General features: G+C 39.3%; 1 protein-coding gene across 2 annotated transcripts in view; it reads left to right on the plus strand.

The window, feature by feature from the left end:
* The window catches only part of iqsec3a (IQ motif and Sec7 domain ArfGEF 3a), a 125,765-nt gene that overhangs the window by 20,443 nt on the left and 81,166 nt on the right, over positions 1-24,156 (plus strand). For both annotated transcript variants that reach the window (XM_031726513.2, XM_039600728.1), the window contains exon 2: positions 4,086-4,166. The gene's annotated coding sequence lies outside the window, so the exon portion shown is untranslated. The remainder of the gene's footprint in view (positions 1-4,085; positions 4,167-24,156) is intronic.

Below are 24,156 nucleotides of genomic sequence, written 5' to 3' on the forward strand. Positions count from 1 at the left end.
TTTTCCCTGGTCGTTTATTTCATACATGCTATTTTAAATTGATTTGATCATTTCTGTCAGCATACACATCTTTTAAACCATTTCCTCCACTCCCTCCTCCCCTTTCCTCGTTCCGCGCTCACTGACTCGCCGTGCTACCTTAATATGATTTCCTCATCTTTATCTAGGAATTCTGAGGAGCTTGCAGGGATCTCTTTTATCACTCGTCCACTCTCAGATTCCTGCACTTGCCTTTCTTTGCTATAAAAGGAGCTAACTGTGATGCCCTGCAGGAAAATATGTGGCAGAACTGCCATAATGGACATAACTGCGTTGCTCTATGTAGTAATGCTTCATTTCGTCGTGGATGTTAGCAAAGTCCTTCGACAAAAAAAGTCTTGCTCAGCAGCTAGTTTGAAGCTCGTACAAAAATTGTATGTAATCTGGTAATCTTGGTGACACTCACTAATGGCTTGGTGTCTCTACTCATTCATGCACTTAACTCAGGGTGAACATGCTCAGAGCTGATTGAACTTAATCTGATCAGCTGTTCTTGAACTGAAAACTCAAAGTTGTCAGTCTGAATGTTAATTAACTCTAACTTCATGAGTTTGCTGAACCTGCTTCCTGGAATAGGGCCCAGAGCACTGAACAAATACCATCTTTATTCACATTATAGATACAGTGTAACAATCCTGTGTTAGGCTCCGGGGCAGATATTGTTCTACAAGAGCAAACACAGCATCTCACATTCTCTCACTAAAGTAACATAAAGACAACTGTAATGTCAATAAGCTTGAAACAAAGGAGAAAAGTGACTGGAAAGATCACCTTATAACATCCAAACTCATTTACAGAATATATCATTGAGTAATTTTTTTCCCATGGACCAGCTTCCAGATATATCACACACACATATTTCAGTATGAGTGCATAATTTCCACATATAAATGATAACAGTGTTTCAGTCCTTTACAAAGACAGAAAAACAAACTACTCACTTATAAGAAGTCCAGTTTTGGGGCCTTTTGCTCATCAAAGTCATTTACAGCCTTGCGGTATACTCATCCTGCTCTCTTCTAGCTTTCCTCTTTTTAGCACTACTTTTTTGCTTTGCTTGCCAAACATAATTTAAAATGCCACTGTGCGACTAACTACGCTTAAACAAATTAGACTTCTCCGAAAACAAATTGCTGCATAGTTGACATTAACAGGTTTGCGGCCATTTTGCACAAACGACAAGGAGCAAGGTCAGGAAGTGCAAGTAATATATTTTTCAGCATGGCCCGCCACCATCAAATTTTTTTTAGAAAAAGTGCCTATTTTAATAAATGGAGTGTAAAATGACTGAGTAAGTATTTGCAGGGCTATAATTCAATTCAAAAGAAAAATGCATGCTGCATTAAAAAGTTAGGCTTTTGTTCACAACATAGAACAATGACTTAAACATACAGTGGCACTCTTATAATGTGCCCAGTTTTCTGTAACATTGTACTGAATGCATATAATCACAATGTAAAGAAGGTTCCCTTCCACCAACAGACATCACATGATGTGACAGTATGCTAACTTTCAACTCTGTAAGCCTGTTATGAAATGCTTGTTTCAGGCTAAACAAGCTGTTCACGACAGAGTTAATATATCTGAGATTGTTGGCATAACCAAAATAGCCACACAAAGCCACCTGTGAACTGCATTTATAATTTATTTGTATTTTTTTGAATAAAAAGGAAGAAAAATGTCCCATAAACAAATTAATATTTAGCAATTGTGAATACTGTAAAAGCCTGAGAAAGTGAATGAGAGCTTATGCCAACATTCAAACTATATTGGCTCAATTTTGGCCAAAGACATCAGTCTGCATTGCAGTTCAGTGCTAGTGGACTGCTGAAAATCACACTGTCAGCTGTCAGTGCCTCAAATTCAGGCCACTGCTGTCTTCAGATTGCCATCATAACCAATGCTAGCACAGTGATTTCATGCTAGGGTAATCCTGAAAGTCACCCCATAAATAAACTCTGTGGCAACACTGAGCTTGGATTGAGTAAAGCAGTATCTTAGAGAGTGACTCAGAAACTGAAACACAGACAAAGCAGACATTTCTGGTTGTAAGGAGTGCAAGGAGTTGAATAAGGCGAAACAGGGTGCATGCTGGTATCTTGTTTTCCCCGCTGGCATTGGTTTTATTTGATTAGCTAGGAAGCTGGAAATATGCAGGTGCTGGTGGACTACAGCTATGAGACACAGGGCTGGTGACTGATGGGAAGGAGATGTGTATGTGGGAAACTAATCAGGTGATGAGCTAAAATGGGAAATCCACAGTGGAAAACCAGTGGGCAGTGAGGAAATGCAGGCTTCAGGATGTCAGGAAACAGATTTTGATGCAAATCATAAGACACTGACGGGATCTTTTAACCAGTATGTCGGTCAAAAATTAAAATGCATTGACTGTCTATCTTCTCTAAAACAGCATCCAGATTTTTAAAAAACATTTTTAAACATCAAAGTTTTTAATGTAGGTTTTGCAAGCTGTTGTCAACATTTTGTGCGCTTTTAGAGACTGATAAATTCACCTGACTATAGAGGTTTCTCACGTGATACCATCCAACCATGGTCAAAGGTTATCTGCCTTATTGTATATAGTATAACCACCAGTCAAATGAGTTCATGACTGGCTGGTCAGAAAGGAGGGCAGACAAAGATTTACCAAAAAAATACTAAGTAATGTCAAACTAACTTTGCAGCACTTAAAACACAACTACAAGAAAGAGTCATTAAACTGTTTTAACAAACAAATCAACAAACAAAAAACATAAAAAAATTTATAAATTACTATAATCAATTACGCCCTTCCAGGTCTCACTGTTGTTGCCCACGTGAGCATTGAAGTCTCCCAGTAGGACAACAGAGTCCCCAGGGAGCACCCTCAGCCAGAAAAGGGTGGAGTGCCCACTCCGGGTCAGGGACGAGACCCTGCCCCAAGTGGAGGAGTTTAAGTATCTTGGGATCTTGTTCATGAGTGATGGGAGAAGGGAGCGGGAGATCGACAGACGGATTGGTGCAGCGGTTGTAGTGATGTGGACGCTGCACCAATCTGTCTGTTGATCTCCCGCTCCCTTCTCCCATCACTCGCTGGTCTGTTGTGGTGAAGAGAGAGTTGAGTGTAAAAACGAAGCTCTCAATTTACCGGTCGACCTACGTCCCTACCCTCACCTATGGTCATGAGCTGTGGGTAGTGACCGAAAGAACGAGATCGCGAATACAAGCGGCAGAAATGGGCTTCCTCTGAAGGGTGGCTGGCCTCTCCCTTAGAGATAGGGTGAGAAGTTCGGCCATTCAGAAGGTGCTCAGAGTAGAGCCGCTGCTCCTCCACATCGAAAGGAGCCAGTTGAGGTGGTTCGGGCATCTGACAAGGATGCCTCCTGGGCGAGGTTTCCCGGGCATTTCCCACCGGGAGGAGGCCCCAGGGCAGACCCAGGACACGCTGGAGAGATTACATCTCTCGGCTGGCCTGGGAACGCCTTGGTGTTCCCCCGGATAAGCTGGAGGAGGTGGCTGGGGAGAGGGAGGTCTGGGCTTCTCTGCTTGGGCTGCTGCCCCCACGACCCGGCCCCGGATAAGTGGAAGAAAATGGATAGATGGATACTATAATCAATAAAAAATAATGCATTTTAATGCATTTTAATTAAGCTATGTTTGTAAAGGAAATAACACAGTTCACCCCATTAAGACCATGAACAGTACAGAGGATGGACGTGGGGCTCACACCCCAACTAGCAACTAGGTACACCAACCTCATTCCATGCCTATCTTCTCCTCTTCGACCCATGGGGCTACCTAAAATGGAAACAAACAACTAAACACATGAATAAAATCAAAATAAATAAAAATGAAAAGTGGCAGTGGAGATCCTCTAACCTTATTACTCTGCTACACTTTCATGGTGTTATACATATATTAGTCATTTAGCCACTAGCCACGCTTGCTAAGCCACGATTAAAAAGTTGCTGTCATATATAGTGTTTTGTTCTACATTTAAACAATAACTAAAGTTTAAACAAAATATATGATCGTCTCTGTTTCGTTTCCACTCTTTTTTCACACAGAAACCCAACAGTACTACACCAGTTCTGCTGCCCGGCCCCAGAGGCTCCTGAGGGGGAGACCTCCACTGCCTGTGTTCCCAGGTAAGATGACTGCATCCTTGTTACATCTGCACAAATGTTTATTTTTTCCTTTTAATTTTTTTTTTATTCTGAACAATTTTAAGTTTAATTTCGTTCAACTTTAATTGCTGCCACGTATCATGCATCCTGTTTATAGCAGTGCTGCCGTAGCTACACTAGTCAACACAAGTACCCCAGCAGTGGTATCTAAGTTGAAGTGGTTGTAACTGCTTCAGGTTCTTCCAGGACAAGGTGCATTCCATTGCCTTCATGATCTCATCTATCTTAAATAGCCACCCAGCCACAGAGAGCGAGTCACTCCCCATGGTTTTAAATGTCCTTTGTCACAACAGCTTGGGTTTTGGGTCTTGTTGTGGTTGAGATTGAACTTGTTTCCTGAGTGAATTTAAGATACACTGGATACGATTTGTTATTTCCAGCGAGTGTTAGTGCCATGTTTGTCAGGCTACTGCGATAAACACAATGAAACACAGTAATACGATCTATATCAGTAACATCCCATTTTCTGGACAATGGTCAAGTACTTACGGAAACCGAACAACTGGGAAAATATTACATTGGATTTAGCAGGCAAAGCAGGATGATAATGCTGATGATATCTTTTTATGACAGATTAGCCCATGCAATTACTTAGTACTGGTGGTAAATTACAAATAGGCTATTTAATTTAAATCAAGTTTTCCATGTAATTTGAAAGCTCTGAAGTCAGTTTGATGGGGTAATTTACACCCACTGTCCTGAGAAATATGAAAAAACACAGCAACTAATAATTAGCTGCTGTAATGACTGTACTTTTGTAGGACTATTTTGGCTAGGCAGTTTTGAGGACGCATAATAATCAATACTTAATGTTGTACAGGCAGCCTCTAAGATATATAATTAGACAAGTAGGAACAAAAAAATTAATGAATGGCTTTGACAAGGTATTATCTGGCCCCTTTCAAGCAAAATTGACAGTGCCTCCTGGTTATATTTTCCCCAAGTGCACTCTACCACCAGAATTTGAAAGAAAATTATGATATTCATCTAGTCAAGGCGCATCAATAGCAATTAAGCCATCCGCCCCAAAATGGTTTGTTTGTTGTTGACTGCACGTGTCACAGAATTGCTTTGCCGCATTGTCTGAGCTTGGCAGAAAATAGCAGATAAGCAAACGCCCATTGATAGCAAATCATAGCCCCTGCAGTGCTGGACACAGTAAGTGGCAAAAGGCTGCAGACCAACACAATCACTCTCTAAATACCTCTCAGGCCTGTGTAGTTGAGATGCAGGGGAAGGAAGAGTTGTGAATATTATACAAGGTTTATTTGCTGTTTTGACAAAGCAGAAAAATGGGCTTCAGAAAGCCTGCCGACTTACCGAAACCCAACATCTTGTACTGGATCTGTTGTTACAAAAGTCACTTCAGAGCCTTTATTATTTAATACATGCTGTGACTCTATTGGAAGGGATTAAAGGTTCACAGGAGTGACTCTCATGGGTTTAAAACTAGTGAGGGGTGGGGCAATTCAAAGAGCAGAATTGATCAAGTTCACCGGCTTGAACTTTACTTGATAGAGGGTGTTTGGGGCTGTTGTGTTTTGTGATTGTTTTGTGCTTTGGGGCCATTAGCAAAAGGTACAAGCAAAGTGCACAGCAGAAGGTCCTTGCTAACTTGTCAACCCCTCCGTCCCTGCAAAACACCCCCTCCCCTCGGTGCCAGTATCTGAAGCAAACCACTTCAAAGCAGGACTCTCTGGGGTCCACACGGAAAGCAGCTTGTGGTTTTGTTTTGCCCTTTCTCGTTTCTTCTTGTTGTGTCTTATCTGTTTTTGAAAGCTGTATTCTGTTGTTGTTGATTTCTATATGTCCGCATTGTTGTCAGTGATTGGTCGATCATTTACTCACATGGCATCATCACATCACATAACTCCACATGGCACCCACACCTCATTTCATCCAGCGTCATTCATGCTCACGTCATTCGGGCTTGTTTCTTCACTGTGGTCACACTAAGTTCAAAAGAGCCATGTATGAATATTACCATGTAACTGAAGTCTTGAGTGTGTTTGTAAAACTGCCATAACACATACTCTGTGTACAGTAGGGTCTTTCCCATGTTGGAATCTGGTGCGCCTCCTTGTCGACACATGTATTGCATCTGTGTTCATGTGAAAAAAGGAAGTTCTTATCATGTTGCATGCTTCGGCTTGGCAGTGATCAGAACATAGCTCCCTGTCTGTGTGCGTGGGTGTGTGCTGATGTACATGTGTGAGTGGCAGCGTTTCACTTTGGTACACACATCACAGATTAATTAATATGCATGTAATGCAGAAAAATATACAACACAATCAACAAAGACATCCATAATAACAGACTGCCCTATCACTTGTACGAACACTTTGATTTCTTACTCGCTTTTCTTTACACCTTGCTATTCAGTGTTACATATTTTTTTTTCCTTGAGAACTGACTACATTCTTCTTTTAATAGGTTCAACAAGTTTCTGAAAATGTTCCTCAGACAGTTTGCTTCATATTAACAGGATAATATTACAATTTAGCTCCAGAATTGCTGGCTGCACATCCATGACCTGTATCTCTCATTCCACCGCATCCCAAAGGTGCTCTTCTGTTGCCGTAGCCCATCTGCTTCAAGATTGGGTGTGTTATACATTTAGAGATGCTCTTCTGCATACCTTGGTTGTAATGAGAGTTTATTTGGGTTTCTGTTGCCTTCCTGTCAACTCAAAGGAGGAGGAGCTCTGACATCACTATGGCATTTTTGCATAGATAGCTTCCACTTTACTGGATATTTTCTCTTTTTCAGACAGTTCCAGACTTTAAAGATGATTGGGTGGGGAAATCCCAGGCGATCAGCAGTCTCTGAGATACTCAGAGAAACCCGTCTGCTACCAAAAACCATGCAATGTTCAAAGTGACTTAAATGACCTTTCTTCCCTGTTCTTGAGCAGGTTGTCTTGTCCAAGCCTACCTGCCTAAGTACTCTGAGTTGCTGCTGCATGATTGGCTAATGAGTATATGTTTGTAACTCTATCAGGGAAGGCTGTAATTCAGAAATCATTAAACTTTTAGGAGATATTCCTTATATGTTTGACTTACCTCTGTCTTGATGATGATGATGCTCATTTTGAATTTAATGCCAGGAGCATCACTTATTCTTGTGTGTGCTGACATACATGTTTGTAGTAGTATTTCGCTATGATACACATGGCACAGATTAGACAAAATGCAGGGAAACATACAACATTGGCGACCAGCAAAGAAATCCTTAAAAATAGGCTGCCATGTCACTTGTACTGAACACTTGGATTTCTTACTTGTTTTTTTTCCCCCATACTTATAATCCTTAAGGGTGAAGCATGCCGTATATGCACTCACCAACACTTCATTAGTTACACCTATTTCAACTGGTTTGGACCTTATTTTGCCTTCAGAACTACCTTAATTCTTCATGGTGTCAATTACGTTTGTTTAACTGTGGGCTACTTGAGCTTCGAGTTTTTTTGTTTTTTGATAAATTAATAACAGTACAATTATCTCAAATAAGGTCAGCTGGAACTTACTGGCAATGAAGCAGTGGGTGTACAAGATGACATTCTGTGGAGGACTATTCATGGTATGCATGACATGAGAGATAATCGAAAATAACAAATCACATTTAATCTAAAAATATTTGTGTCATGTCTGTCTGTGGTGATTTGACAGAGTTATGACTCTGACGAGGAGTATGAAATCTGATGCAAACTGCAAATGGTGCAGACTATACTGAAACAAGAGCGAGTTGTCTTCAGTGATAAAAGGGTTTCACAGCAGAAAAGACCTCATTAACATATAAAAAAGACAACTCATTGCCTCGTTGTGCATTGCCTCCGCTTCGGGATGAAGCCTTCGTTCACTCACTAAACCTGACAGACAAAGTGCAATCATTGATGTTTCATTAGCACCGCTCTTTCTACTCTGAGTAATTCAAGCCTCTGTGTCAGAGGGGTCAGCTTAGAAAAGGGCAGCACCATGAGCCTCTATAAGAACTAATTGTACTGATTTGAAGCTTTGTTTGCTCTTGGTTTGTGCACGTCTTTACCTAAGGAGTTTTTTCTGATTAGCCAGGAAGCAGGGAATACACGGGCATTCACAATGCTGTGTATATAGCATCATTTAAATGAGCAGAAAGTGGAAAGTTGAGAACCGAAAAGGAAAGTGAAGATTTTACTGTCACATATAATGAGGACTCTGAGGAGGCTGGAAATTCATCGTGACAGTGTGGTCACTCTTGCCATGCATTAAGGAGGCCCCAGAGGGTTTAGAGACGATAGGTGATCTGTATTCGGGGTCACAAAGTCAGATATATAATCAGTCATTGGAGGGGGTGATTGGAAGGGATGGCCACAGCCTTTCAATTAGTAGTGTGAGCCATCTTTTGCTGGAGTGTGCTAAACTTGCACTCGGGAGTACTGTTGATACTTTTACAGTCCCATAGGGTACCTTAAGCTTAACTTTCTGCTTTACAGCAGAACTGAGAAGTGCTGTAGTCAACACACGGGGCCTCGGGAACCTAATAAATGGAAGGAAAACATGATTATTAGAATATTGTAGCACAGAGAAAGGCACAGCAGAAGATGGCACTCGGAAAGATCCCCAATGGACAAGCTGCAGGCAGAATTTGCTGTGTGTACAATGATTGAGTTTTATTTGAGTCTCTAAGCCTGTAACTACAAATGCGTACCAATCATGAAATCTCAGCTAGTCAGCAGCCTATAGTCAATTGGTTTGATCTGAATGAAAGCACAACAAAAAACAGTATGCACTTCCTCTTAAAAACCCCTCATCGAGCATATATTTATATTCACACTTTGATGCCACAGTGTGAAGTTTACTCAAGTGTTTGGGATTATATCCAAAATCATTTGTTACAAATGTTACAGGGAATCTGCACTCTTGCTTCTGAACTATTTGTTCATTTATTTGTTCATTTATTTTTTGCAGAAGGTGCTAACAGTAGTGCTGTTCTGTTCTGTTGTCAGCAGGTACATGGGTGGTGTTGCTACTACCAGTAGATCAGTAACAGTACACCGGCTTGCTGGGCTCTGCTCTGCTTAATAAATTGCTAGACAGTGTTAATCGTCACCTAGAACTTATAAAGGCATTTGTGCAATTTCTGGCAGACTGACAGCCGCATGCAGCAGGGATGTCCCAAACACAGAGCCACCATAGAGACCGCGCATAGAAAAGACTAAATATATAAAATATTAGAGACACTATTGAAGTACATTCAACATTTAGTCCTTGTTTGTTTTCTTTCATCCCTCATAAAAGACCAGATCAGTTGGAAAAGATAAATGCAACTCATAGATCAAACCATGTTTCCCACAAAATGTCACATGTCAGTGTCAGTCAGTGTCACTCATGCTGAGTTTGAAATATGAACTGCTTTTGCTTTGATAGGTATACTCCATATTACTTTGTTCACCTTTTTTTATTTTTTATTTTTTTGCTCACTTAGTCACAAATACAAAGCACCCATAAAGAAAAGTTAAACATGTTCTGCCATAATAAGTTGTTCCATTATGTTGGATTAACAAAGAAGTGACACCATGAGTGCAGTGAGTCACCAGTTTGATGACCTTCCCCTTTCATGCTAGTGCAGATGACTGTGAGTTAATTGATTCCCAGCTTGTTGTTAAAAATAAAGTCATTGTGTGGAGAATCTCAAGGGAGCTAATTTATCTGTTTAATGAGTGAGCTGTCACTTGTTATGTTATAATAAGCGTAGGCAGTTACTTTAATAGGGCAAACGAAATAATATCGGAGCAGGCCTTTATTGCATGTTCTTGACCATTTTCTGCAGTCAAGCAGAGGAACGAAATCTCACCTCTGTTTAAAGCCCGTTTCAAACATGTGTCTGATTGTCTTATTCTGTTGTGGTAAACTAAACCATCATTTGAGGAAATATGGTATAGCACTGTTTGGCACTATATTAGTTCTGTGCTATTGCTCCCGTAACAATCCTTCAATAATCATTAAAAAGCCACACTATAATAGCAACAAACTGAATTTATACTTGGAAGATAGCTATATATTTCTTTTTTATCAGAGATTATTTCTTTTCATTTACACAATTTATTTAATGATTTGTTTTTCAAAGCATATTTTAATTATGCAGCCAGCCATAATACATTAGCAGAGCTTGCAGATGGTCAAATTTATCATACCGAGCACTTTGGTAAATCTGACAACGCCTGCTGTTTTGACAGTGTTTATCTTAGAAAGCTGGTGAATCCAAACAAGGGGACTCTTGCTTTCTTAACAAGCTTAGAAAGCCAAATACTTTAAAAAGGCATGGAAAATGATTTTGATATACCGCTGTCTGGCCTTGTAGGGAAGGAGAATAATGTCAATACCAGTTAAGACCTGCAGATGTAGGCGTTGCAAGTGGTGAGCTTCTTCCAGCGACATTATAAGAGAATGACATACTCCTCAAAGAATCCTGAACTGAAGTCAAGGGGAGATTACCACAACTTTATAACTTCCAAGGAAGAAAGCGTTTTTCAAACCTTGTAAAACACTTCAAAATAACAGTTCAAGTAAATGCCCATAAGCATTCAAAGGTAACAGCAAATATTTTGTTTTTAATCAAACAAATTTCATATATGCATTGCAGTTCACCACAATTAGCATAAAAATGCAATTTTCATTCTTGCAATATAAAGCCATTTTACTGTAGTTAAACCATTTAGGGCAAAAAATATGGCACGATTTATTAAATCTGAGTGCTGTCACTTTTTGTCTTTGTAAAAGAAATAGCACAGCTCAAGAGACACGATTTTCCTGTCATTGTTGTGTCATGCTGGAACCGTAATGATGATGCTGATAGGTTTGTAAACACTCTTTTGGTCCCAGAGTTAAAAATAAACTGACCAGTCAGCCTTTGGCAGGTGACGGCACACATTTTTTGGCACGATATGTGATCGTGTTGGCAATTCGGCTGCCGAACAGACTGCTTTTCCCCACCACTTCACAGTGCTTACAGGAAGACTGACACATTGCTCAGTATCTAAAGCCCCTTTAAATTAGCTCTCCTGCAGTGCATCTTACAAGTGACATGCACAAACATACACACACACACGCCAACATCTTAATGAGGTATCCAATGCTAATTAGCTTACACAATCTGCCATTTAATTTTCAGAGAGCAAATTAGTTAGCTTCTTCGTGAAGTTTCATCTTAATGAACACATGACAATTAAAAAGAGTTTATTTAAGGAAGCTGTTTGGGTTTTTTGGTTGTTGCTGGGCAGTATCTCTATTCCGCCATCCAAAATTTAAATGTATGATTTATAGATAAAATTAGACCCAGTCCTTTTTTAAATCCCATAGCCTAATCTTTTATGATGGGTTATAAAGAATGATTAAGTAGAGAAGAGGAAGGGTCACACCTTGCAAGCATATGACTTTAGAGAAATATAAAAAAGAAGGACAACACTTTTGGGTCATTGCCCATCCAATGCCCTTGATCGCCAGCACTAATAAAACAAATGCCACGAGTGGTTAAGATGAAGCTGACACCCCGAGAGCTGGCACTGGGGAGAATTATGGTGTTTCAGCGGGAAATTAATTCACCTCAGATCATGGCATGAGTAAGACAGCTGTGTCATCTCAACAAGACATCTTTTTTTTCTGTAATTAATCACTGGAATTAATAATAAACTACACTAATTACCGGAGTCCTGCTGTCTGCCAAATGGAAAGGTGAGGCGGCATGAATAAGGACACAACAGGTTATGCTTTGCCACTTTGGGGAGAAACCCAAATAGAGTTTCTATCTGTTGAGAGAATCTGACAGGAATACAGGGACCATGATGCATTGAGGTAGACAAGGGAACTCATTCAGTGATTGATCTGTTTTGTTGGAGGACGTTCAGGGGCATGTTAAAAAGTATGCCTAGAGCCTTTTTTTTTGTCATTCAGGACTTGGCCTTGAGATGCGTGGGGGAAGTGGGGCACATGCTCTCATCAGCACACCTATTCAAGGCTGAACTCGTTAAAGTGTAAGATCGCAGATGCTTTTGTCTTCACACGCGGCGTTAGTCTCACCTGTGCAGCTGCGAATGAAATTTCACACGTGGTGTCCTTAATCATCAAATTTCCTTCACCCTCTTCACACCATAATTTAATATTTGTCCTCCCCTTCTTCTGCCTCTGTCTCTTTCTGTGTTGCCTGCCATGGCTGGGCTACTGCGTTGCCTCGGCTAGCGAAAGTGACCTTGTCGGCAGTCGTCATGGGAACAGAGGGCGCAGCAGAAACATACAGCCTAGCATTCAGATACCTCCTGAGTGTCTAAGCATTCACATGGATTGATCCTCCTTTAAAAAAAATCTTCCTCGTTGTAAGCCTTAGCTTTTTATTTTCCTGTCTTTCTGTTGCCATCTTCCCATTGGCGTACAGGGCTTTGCCTCTTGGCCAATCAGAAACACTCTGTCAGTGTCATTATCCTCTGGGGTCCATCCATTCAGCTGTTGGTTTTTGTTCCAGTTTATTCCTCTTTAAACACATCCTCTGGGACTTGCGCAGCCTAAATTCGCTTGAAAATTGAAATACAGCATTGTAAATGAATGAAAGGAGCTTTAAAGACTGCGAGTGCTTGGAGTAATTTCTAATTAAAGTGATGCTCCGACTAATTTATTTTCACCCTAAGGCCTGCTTAATGCAAAAGAGCTAAGACACCAGATCTCTTCTTGCTCAGCTGCATGATCAGAGATGTTGTGCACTTGTTTTGTCTCATTTAATATACACAAGCACACAGAAAGAAGACTCTTAGACTTTGCGTGGTGCATTCGTGCACAGTGTCGTGTCAGCCTGTAGGTACTTATGGATTCTTCTGATCTGAGAGTTTCTCCTCCTCTTTTCTCTTGGTTTTGCTGCTTATCTCAGCATTGCAAGGCAAGTGGAAGGTTTTATTGCAAAGGAGATTTAATAAAACCACAACATTTTGATGAAGTTGCTGCAGGATCTTTCATGCACCCAGCGCCTGCGTGTGTTTGTGTGTGTGTGTGTGTGTGTGTGTGTGTGTGTGCCTGAGCTTTGAAATGTTTGCATCTCAGTGTGTATCAGCAATCTTTTAAGTTTCAGCCGTTGTGTAAATGTCAAGGCCGGGTCCTTAGATCTTCCCTGACGCATGCAAACTGCTGTGAAAGCCAGAATGCTGACAGTAATGCAGCAGATTGACACTTTTAAAGAGGCACTCTGAAATAAAAGACAGTAGATAATGAAAGTTAGTTTACAGGTCATTTGGAGTGCAGCTCCGTCTTTTAAAACTGTTGAGTCAAGTTGAGTCAATTTACCACTCGAATGATGTCATAATGATGTCAGCTAACTGAAGATTTGCCTAGAGGAAAGGGTTTAGGTAAAAATGTGTTTGTGTTTGTGTTTATTTTACTGTATACTGTATATATTTGGTAAGAGTTACTTCTAGGATAAAGATGTCACATGAATATATGATCATCTTTTTGACTGCAGTCCATTGTCCTACTCTTTTTGTAGTTTTGGGTTCTTATAGTAAACCAGTTTCTAAATGGCCTATTTTTTATTTTGTCTTGTTCCAAAAAGACACTGGACCTCATTTACTAATATGTGCATGGAAATGTTCTTACCCCGCACAAAAAATTTAGCAAATTTAGCATTGGATTTATTAAATCTGCACACTGGCTATTTTGTTCTTACCATCATTCTATGTTAGAAAAATCAGAATCAGTCTAAACCAACAGGCTTGTATAGTCTGTATATTGTCTGCCCCATCCTAAGTTCTCTATACAAGGAAACATGTTTCTTTAAGAAACTGAAACAACTGTGTCCAAAGAGGAAGACTAAAATAACAGAGTTTTTGAATATTGTTTCCCCTAAGACAGTCAGTGTGACTCAAGTAAAAAAAAGACATGAAAACTATCAAAGCTGATATGAAAAAGACTAACAGATTACAAGGAAAAGAACCAGGAGCACATGATCTGTCAGCCTTAGATGAGAAACTCACCACAAAGAACAAGAAAAGAGTGTAAGTGATGAAATCCAGCCATGATATGCCATTTTTTGTAAAAATCAAAATGATATACAGAATTTAAGATGAGATAAGATAGAATTTACTTATTAGTCTTTTAATATAATTCTTAGCATTTTGTGATTCATGGTGTTTTGGAAAACGGTACATAAAGGAAATAATAATAATGACATTAGTAATGAATATTATCATTGTTATTATGTTAAAAATAATTGTGTACACACTGTGAGTAAATTAGGCCCTTTTTTCTCCTAATCTCAGCATCTGAGAGCGACCTCAAGCTGCTACAAATAAAACACATCCTAAGCAGGAAATCATAATGCTGTATGATAAATGGATCATATTTCTGCTTCAGAGCCAGTCCTTCATTTTGCTGGAAATTCTTCTGTACTCAGTCACAAATGCAACAGTCATTTTTGATTTTCTATACAGGTGGACTGTGAAAAAGTAAACAAAAAAATGCCTAATACAGGGCTTTCCAACCCTTCCAGATTTTATCATATTTTACCACTCTTTGACACATGTTTGCAATGGTTCTGGTCATTTCTAGAAACTGGCTCACACTTCCCTGGAGGCACAGCAACTGCCATAATATCTACTAAAATATGCCGCAGGATGACTTGTTATGCAGGAATAACCATTCTGTGCTGGCAGAGTCACCGCAGGGAAATAATACAATAAATATACATTTTCCTTAATGTTTTCCATTTTTCTGAGAAAAAACGAGGCAGTCATTATGAGCTGAATTTCTATTTCGATTATGGTGCCTTTGGTTCTCAAACTGAATACAGATTATTGATTCACATGCACCTCAGATGGATGCTGTATTCTCGAACTCCATCCTATGACTTTTGATAATAAAGATTTTGAGTACAATGTCAGAGCTTTATGATATATAGGTTTCTGAAACTTAGTGGGAAAAAAGAGGGCTACTATCTCACAAATCCCCTTACACACACCTGCAAGCACACAGATCCACACGATATGCTGTGGCAGCACTAATGCTTTCCTTTTGTTCCTTTCTCGTATTAGTGTTGATCATTTGAGCGGTCCCAGAATGTCCATAGTTCTATTTTACAGACAGGTCAACAGTCTGATGGTGCTGTGATAAAATGCACATTGCGAGTAGGTGATTGTTTGTGCATGCAAGAGACAGTGTGTGCTGACTGGAAACAAAAGGGAGAACAATATCCAAGGATAATTATCTGATCTCTGCATGTAGCTGTCCCTGTAAATTGTCTGCAGCTCCCCAAATGGACAAAGCATTTCCCCTCTGGACAGCAGGGGGTGCTGATGAGGAGCAGACGGTCTGCCAGTCAGAGACATCTGCCTGTCCACATGCTGGCTGCACATTTTGTCCTGACCTTTTAGTTTTTGGCCATCTGCCTATATTTTTTAACCACCACCTCCCCACGTATAGCAATCCTTGCTCCGTCTGTTAAACTGTAAAGTTTAAATTTGAGTCCAGTGGCCATCACTTTTTAATTTATAGTTAATGTAATCTTCTTGCCTTACTGTGCTAAAAAAAAAGAAGAAAAAAAAAAGCCAAATTTCCAAAAAGCAGACATCTGGCACTTTCATTTGCCCTGCCCATCTGCTCCAGAGGTAACTGAGAGGACAGAGTGTGGGCTGTTTATCTCTGTCAGCTCAGATTAACAATCTGCTTCTTCCTGCAGGACACGTCACGTATTAAGGTACTAAGATGTTCTAAGAATGTGAGCTTTGTTCTAACTTGGTCCTTCTAAATTGTTATTATTATTATTATTAGTACTAGTAGTAGTTTAGTAGTAGTAGTAGTAGTAGTATCTTAAATCAGGTTCTTCATATGGAAATGAATTTGATCACTAATTGGGTATATTAAATTGTTAATCTAAATTAGCTTAAGTAAAAACAAGAAGCTGTTGGAAATAGCATTAGTATTATTCTAATGTCACCATACTTTTCAATGTTGGTTTTGAATATTTCTGATTTTAATGTGTGAGTTTGATATGGGATTGATTTGAATCGTGTGTCAGGTTGGGGAATATTTTTGACTGAGAACCGCCTGGTCGGAAATGGAAGGATGAGATTAAAGAACGAAATTCAGAATAAAAAACAATCTAGTGACATAGTTAGTTAATTGGTAATAAGTTATGAGTAAAACTGATTCTAACTCAGTAATATTTTAGGAAATTTTTTCTTTAATTAGTGAGTAATTAAAACTACTGTAAGTAGGAAAATAGGAAACTTGATTGACATATGATCTGGTGTTAAATATATTAGATGGTTACCTAGGCAACCACAGCCAGGATGTCTGTTAGCCACTACCAAAGGTTGTGTTATGAGCAAAGTGATTTGTAAGCACAGAGCTCCAAAATTCCATGATCAGTGAGGTGGCCTGCTGTTAAATCTCCGACTCTTAACTGACTTCATACTTGGTATGACATTATTATGCTTACTTATTTTCCTCAGTCAAAGGGTAAGCCATGGCCGAGGTATTTTTTAAACTGCTGCCTGGTAGTGTCCTTTTGTCTGTCAACAAGACTACCCAGCTAATTTTCATGAAACCTATTGGGAAGGTGAAACATAAGCATAGGAAAAACCCATAATGCAATATAGATCACTTTATTTAAAATGACAAAATAGTGCATAGGCATTAATGGAGGAACTCTCCGAACTCCTTCCTAATTAATTACTGTGAAATTTAAAGTTCCAAAAATGGCAGTTCCCCCAATGCCCACTCGAGGCTGGGTCCAAAGCAGGTCAATCCCCAAAAAGCGGGTCAATCCCCAAAGACTCCATGTTAAAATTCCCAACTTTACATCGTTAAGTATTCATCATGATTTTTTTCCCCTTTTGGATTTCCTGTAAGACTCAACTACTCTAATTAAATTCACTGAACTAGACCTCCTTGCCATGCTGGTGACTTTCAGAAGATTTAAATTAAATAACCTGACAAATAATATGTCCTGCTGTGATGTATAGCCTGTCTTGGAAGTTAATGCTTTAGTTTCATTAAGTGAGGTTCTACCATTTTGTTAGTCTGTTATTTATTGCTAGTCTGCATGTATGTGTGTCTTTGCATTGTACCACTAGGGCAAAGGGCAAGAGGCAGAGTTCACCCTGGGACCCTGCTTAGATCAACACATCTATCATGAGGCTAACACACACACACACACACACACAGAATCATTCATACACACCAGTTAGAATTTCCAGTTAACCCAACATCCACGTCCCTGTCAAAGTGCCTGGAGAGAATCCACAAAAACACAGACAGAACATCTAAACTAAACACAGTTACTGATGCAGCTTGCTATCAGACTTGGTAGCAATTGGGAACTTTGGACACTACCCTGTCTTGCACATATGTTCACTTATTACACAGAAGAAAACAATATTTTCGCAGTCAAAGCGCTAATTCATATTCAATTTAGTTTTTTTAAAATGAGTACTGTATATCAAACTTTTACATACAGTCTAAAATATAATACTGTCCATCACCTGATGGCTAACCAAGCCCAATAGGACTCCTCCTTCAGCTTGATGCCTCCCTTCTGGAATTACTACCATGACGGGCACCAACCACCTTGCGGCCACAGCTCCTTGCAGCAGCCTCAGCTATAGAGGTGCAGGACATCCATTCTGACTCAATGCCTCCATCAGAATGCTGTCGAAGACCTCCTGAACCAGGGCCTCTGCCACGCGTCCCCAGTTCACCCTCACTATACATTTGGGTGTGCCAGGTCACCTCGCCACCTGATCCAACTCATGGTGATCAGTTGATAGCTCAGCGCCTTTCCAGAACATACAGCTGTGGATATCCAAGGTGTGTGTTGAGGTCAGTATCTCTTAACCTCATGCACTAACTCAGGCTCCCTCCCCAGTGTCCCCGGAGTTGACATTCAGTTGTCCCGCACATCAGCCTCGAAAGCCCTGACTGCCGCAGAACGCACAATAATGTCATGAAAGCATTTTTAAAAAAGGACCATGCAAACATGGCCACTAACGTTTCATTCTGAATGCCTTCTTTATACATGTAAAATGAATTCATTCTTTCATTTTAATTACAAGGTGTCTACATACATTTGAAATGATCTGCAGAATGATTTAGACACAAAACAAATTTCAGACAGTGTGGTACCTCTAAATTAAGTTTGTGGGATATGATCTTTCAAGAAATCCAGACCAATAACAACAAAGTTTGATCAAATGGACCAATACGGCAATGCCATGATGATCCATTTGGCAGAATAAATCCATTTGGTATCCTTGTTGGTCTTCAGACAACAATTCTGACGGCTAAAGAACCAAATGGGACAGACAAAAAAAAAAAAAGAAATCCAGACCAAACTGTTGTTGTTTGTATTTATTCAAACAGCAGGTCTTGTAGAATTTACTGGAGTCAACACCAAGTACTACTGGAATTCCTTTGAGGACAACAGCATAGTGCAAGTCTAATAGCAGAAGATAGAAAAGATCAGTAAAAAAAAAAGAAAATTCCCCAAGCTAAAGCACAAATCAAATGAGAGGTAAAACGAGTTGGTCTAAAGTATGATGCCTGAAGACACTGAAGATTAGGAATATATTGGAAAGCCAAAATATTTACCACTCATTTGACGTTTTTCTGTCCAACAGTTGCTTTTCTAGACTTGCAAGATATTGATGTAATGTGGGGAGAGCTGGTCTAGAGGGTCAAAGAAAGTTAAAAAAAAAATTATTTAGAAGCCAATTTGATTTTTAATGGCTGTGCATGGAAACAGAAAGTAAATGTACACCTCATACAACCAAGTTAGACAAGTGCATATAGTACTTATTGATAAAAATAGCCTTTTAAAAACATCATCTACTGCTATGTCTGAATGTGTGGTATTGCCACCTTTGGTTTAGAGACACGTGTTTTTAAAAAAGATGATCTAAATTACATGTAAGTATTGCAAGCTTGTTAAAAGCCAACTTCCATTATAGACAGTTACTTTATTTTCAAGTAAAATCTAACCTAGATTTGAAACACACATCAACAGGCCACTACACTGGTTTTAAATTTGGCTGTGACTTTTCATGACAAAACTTGTTGTACAAATTTTAATAAAATAAACAGTACTATGACTACTATTATTAAAAATGTAATCAAACAAAAATGTTGGTTATTTAAATGTAAAAACAGCGGGCTTATGTTGCTAAAGAATGGCTAAATTTGATATTAAGAGATGACACAGATATTCAAAAGCAGCCACAACGTAAATAAATGCATGGGTTAAGAATACAGCTAAGAGTCACCTGCTTGTAAATTATTGCACCCTGTTGATTTTGCCACTTAACAGTTTGTGTAGATTGAAAAAAAAAAAAAACTGGCATGGTTTTTTCAGATCTTCTAGCCTGCTTCACTTTATCTGATAGGTTCTATTTAAGTGATTTCTTGATTCAAAACGTCCGACTGTCTGTAGCTAGTGAGGGGTGGGAGAGAGACAGGGTCACGCAGCTTTTTTTCCTTAATAAATTAAATGTGTATTTTAACATTTGTTTAATTTTAAAATCTGCTTGGTGATCTAATATGTCTCTGTGTTACAAACATGCAAAAAAATCAATACATTAGGAAGGGGGCAAATACTTTTTCAGAGGACTGTCTAAAGTGTTAATAGCTAGTGCTTTCTCTCTGTTTTGGCTAGCTGTGCTGAGCTAACCTATTGTTAACTATTCCATTAAATACTCATCTGACTTATGTAATGCTATGCCATGCTACTATTGTGTTTGTTTTTCTTATGGCTTTGTAAGCCTGACATTAGATTTTATAGAATTGGTTTTCTTTTTTCATTTCAGCCAGTGAGTCCTCTATTAAAAAAAATCTATACTTTAAAACACAGGCACCTCATGACAGTTTTCAAGCCTCTGACACCTAAATCTCAAAGCCCTGCACTTACCCATCCTTGATTGTGTCTCGGCTTATGTGGCACATTGCACATTTGGGTTTGTTGGCTTCTTCCAAATAACTACATGATCAGAAGAGTGAGGTGCTAAAAGAGAAAAATGGTGAAATGTGTTATATTTATTCTGCTTTTGCTCCTGTTCACACAAACACTAAACAATGTAGTGATCTAACAGAGTGGAGGTTGTTCACCACGATTCTCTGTGAAGTGACATTAGGTACCCCACGTGTGGGTGACATTGTCACGCTCAGCATACATCACCGGGTAGAGTCCTTGTCCTTGACAGCTAGCCGACAGCCTCATGACGGTAGATCAACAAGAAAAAGAGAGGAGAAGAGGAGGTGGTAGAGGAAGAGGAGAGGACACGGAAAACTGCTGACAAGGCTACCTCGCTCTGCTGTCACCTCGCTCCGTGTAATGAGAGACGGGGATGACGAGGAACGTGAGTGGGAGTGAAGGGCCGTGGTTTAGTTTTGAGAATGAGCTGGAAGGAATAGTGAGATTTAATGATGTAGGTACTTGTTTCCAGAGAGATAATATCTTATTTGAATGGGTTTGCTTTTCCGTTTCACTTGTCTGTGATCAGTATAGAAAATATTGAGCAGCTGGGTAAGACTTTATGTGAAAGATGTATGAGCTTAAAATTGGCTTTTGTCTTTCCCCATTAATTTATAATATGTGAGCCACCTTCAGACCATTCATTGCTGATGAAAGGAAATGAAAGAAGGCAACATTTAGTCATGCTTTTGTGCACAATGCAGCTGTTACCATGACTTCAGTGATGCTCTTTATTTATTTATTTGATTTATTTTTGGTGGGAAGGGGGAAGGGTGGGGGTTGAGCCATCTTTGCAGTGTGCATGTCAGACTGTCATACCCTGTCAGCTCTAGCTTTGCTTGGAAGAGGTGATGGGTGGTCATCATGCGTTACTTCAGACCAGTGGTGCCAGTCCACACAGATTTTCCCCTTTTTATCAAGATATGGTTTAATAGACCTCAAATAAAAGGACAAATACAAAGCTGAAAAAAGTGCTACTGACTCATAGGTGGCGCTAATGTGGCTTCCCTGTGCTGAACTTATCTTTGAGTCTTTAATGTTCCAGGCATTGTTAGTATGTGGAGACTCTGCAGCAGATCAGACCTTTCCTTTTCATTGAACTCTTTCAGCCCACCTGGTCATAAAACGCATCATTAGTTTGTTTCTCTAGGAGCCTGCTAAGCCCATTTCGACATAGACCAGCTTTGACATTACCAATCAGTCTGGCCACTCTGTAACAGCCCACATCATCTCCAAAGAAGACCATAGCTGGAGAAAAGAATAAATGTGAAAGCCCACACTGACATAGAGTGACTCCCATTCTGGTTTTAAAAAAAATCTTCACATTTCACTGAGATGTAATTGAATTTTGCCCAGTTCTTATCATCCTGGTGAGGGGATAGCATCTTGCCACTTTCTGTGGAGTCAATGGAAACACAAGATTGGCCACAGCTGGAGTTTAATTTTTTTTTTCCACCCTGGAATAACCAGAGTGAAACATTTTTTTCACCATTCCTTTAAAAGCAATTTCACCGATGAGGAGATACTGAAGTATGAGCGTGTGAGAACAGTGACAGATAATGGAGAACGTGGCATGGAGCGAATGGTGTGCCTGATGCCAGACCATGCCTCTCCTGCCTCGGCTCCATTGTTGCAATCAATGACCTCTTCACTCAATTTTTTTTTCCTTTTCGTAACACCAAGTGCTGGTGACAAATAAACCCTGTAAGAAGGAAGTTAAATAACTTGACACTGAAAGTCTGTGAATATAATCTGGAGAATGTCTTCTCTAGAAAAACTAATGTTAGTTGTTCACTGAAACAGTTTAAAATGACCTCAGTTGAAGGCAGCAGTGTGACTCTGAACATTTAATCAGTTGCGGTAAGAGCAAGTGTACAGTTCAGAAAGTGCTTTGACATTATGGGGTGTGATATGTGTGATACAATGAACAAGGTGCGTGTTTGTGTCATGTGTATATCCATGAGTATATATTTGGCTTTATCAACTATTTGGTTGTACTGGCTTGAGCCTGTGTATAGGTATTGATAATTATTATTACATCCACAATTCTTTATGGTAAAAAGAATTATGTGCACTTTCAAGTCCAAGGTTTTACATACTATATAAGTACAGAACAAAAAGACCAGGTTCTAAAATTATCCAAGCCTCAGATGAACAACAGGGTTTGGGACGTACGCTCCTGGGAAAATTTTAACGATCTTGAATGTTTTCCAGTTGTGAAAAATCTTTCACATTGTAGAATGATGGAAACTTCAAATTGTTTGGAAATAGCCCTTTAGTCATCCCCAGACTGATGGGCAGCAACAGCTGCTTCTTTAAGAGAATTGCTCTTGTCTTTCCTCCTTGGCATTGTGTTAACACACACCTGAATGCTCCAGACCAGCAACCCGTAAAACGCGATGTTAAACCTTAGAATTTAGAGGTGTACTTTCTTTAAACCATGACTGTATATTTAGCAATGAAGGAAAACTGTTTAATCTGTAACTGTATGACTTTTATTATTACTGAAAAATATCACAGCCAGCTGCTACCAAGACAAATGCCTTAAATCCAACAGATGTAATCCCCCGTTGGCTGACTTCGAGGAGCATCATTAGCATAATGATAAATCTACTAACAAAAAAGCAGATTACTTAAAGCTGTGCTAATCAATGTAAAAAAACAAAAACAAGAACAACAAAAACAGGTCTAAATACACGGAGAACAAAAAAGGGTTTATTTTTGTATCTTCCAACTTTACTTTTTTAGCTTCTTCTCACTGCTCTCATCTGTCATTTTGCAGGTCTTATGGTCTCACTAGATGCTACCTGTCCAGCATCAACTGAACTTCTGTCAAACTTAGTGGCTAGCTAGAGAATAGTTGCACTTTCAGTTAAAGAGCTGAAACTGATGTTGGAGAGCAACACAAAGCTAAAAAGTGATTGAATATTAGACTTGGATGGGTGATAGTAAGCCCCTAGTAAATACTAATATTGTTTAATGTCTGCTTAGATGTATAAACACAGTTCATTCTTAATGCATCATCAGTCAGCTTTATAAGACCGTGTTGTGTCAACAGTTACTGCTCAGAATAAACTGGCAAACTCGATGACAAATTTGTATCTCATTGGTTATACACAGAAAAAAACATGTACACAAATTAAAAATATTTCCAGACCACCTAATCTAAAAAGATCTCCAACTCCTCCCTCTTGGTCCTCGGTCAAGCCACTGAGCCTCAAGTTGCTCCATTGGCATTGGTGTGAGTCTAATTAGCTCTCTGAGCAACAGATGCTTTTAGTGATTGTTGGACTATAGTGGCCAAAATTACACAATGTTACTTCTATAGTAAATGTTCATTTCAGAATGATTTAAAATCAATGTAGGTTTGAAAAGAGTAAACATGCTGGATGCATACATGCATCTTCTCTTTTTACTGTGATATCTGTCATGTAGCATATTTTTCTGATAAATCATTCTGATATTTTTTAAGGGGAAAAATATATGGGAGTTGCAAATTTCATATCAGTTCCTGGCTCGGGCCTTTCATCTACAGCATTTTTACCCAGTATACCTTCATGTCTGTCTCCATTGGTCCATATTCTACAGTATATCAGTGCAGCTGAGCTTCCATTTCAGTACCTCAGTCTGCCTTTCATCCTTTTTGTCTAAATTATTCTGGAAATTTGTGTATTTTCATCCCCCACACTCTTCTGTTCTCTGTTAGGCTGTAATCTCTTAGACAATCAGTTTCAGCACTGTATTGATAATCCTCTCAGAACTGATCTTTATTCTTCATACAACAAAGTTATTTTTCACCACTGGGGAAATTTCTCACTCACTCAGTATTTTGCTCTGTATTAATATTTAAATTGAGCAGTTTCATTTTCATTCGTCATGACGTGTGTGAGCCTCTCGGTGACATTGGTGACTCAGTCTAAATAATGCCTGATAAGGCTTCATCCTCTCACTCTCCTATTCTGCTATAACACAGTTA

The sequence above is a fragment of the Oreochromis aureus genome, linkage group 17, assembly GCF_013358895.1.
Source record: "Oreochromis aureus strain Israel breed Guangdong linkage group 17, ZZ_aureus, whole genome shotgun sequence".
Classification (NCBI taxonomy): Eukaryota; Metazoa; Chordata; class Actinopteri; order Cichliformes; family Cichlidae; genus Oreochromis; species Oreochromis aureus.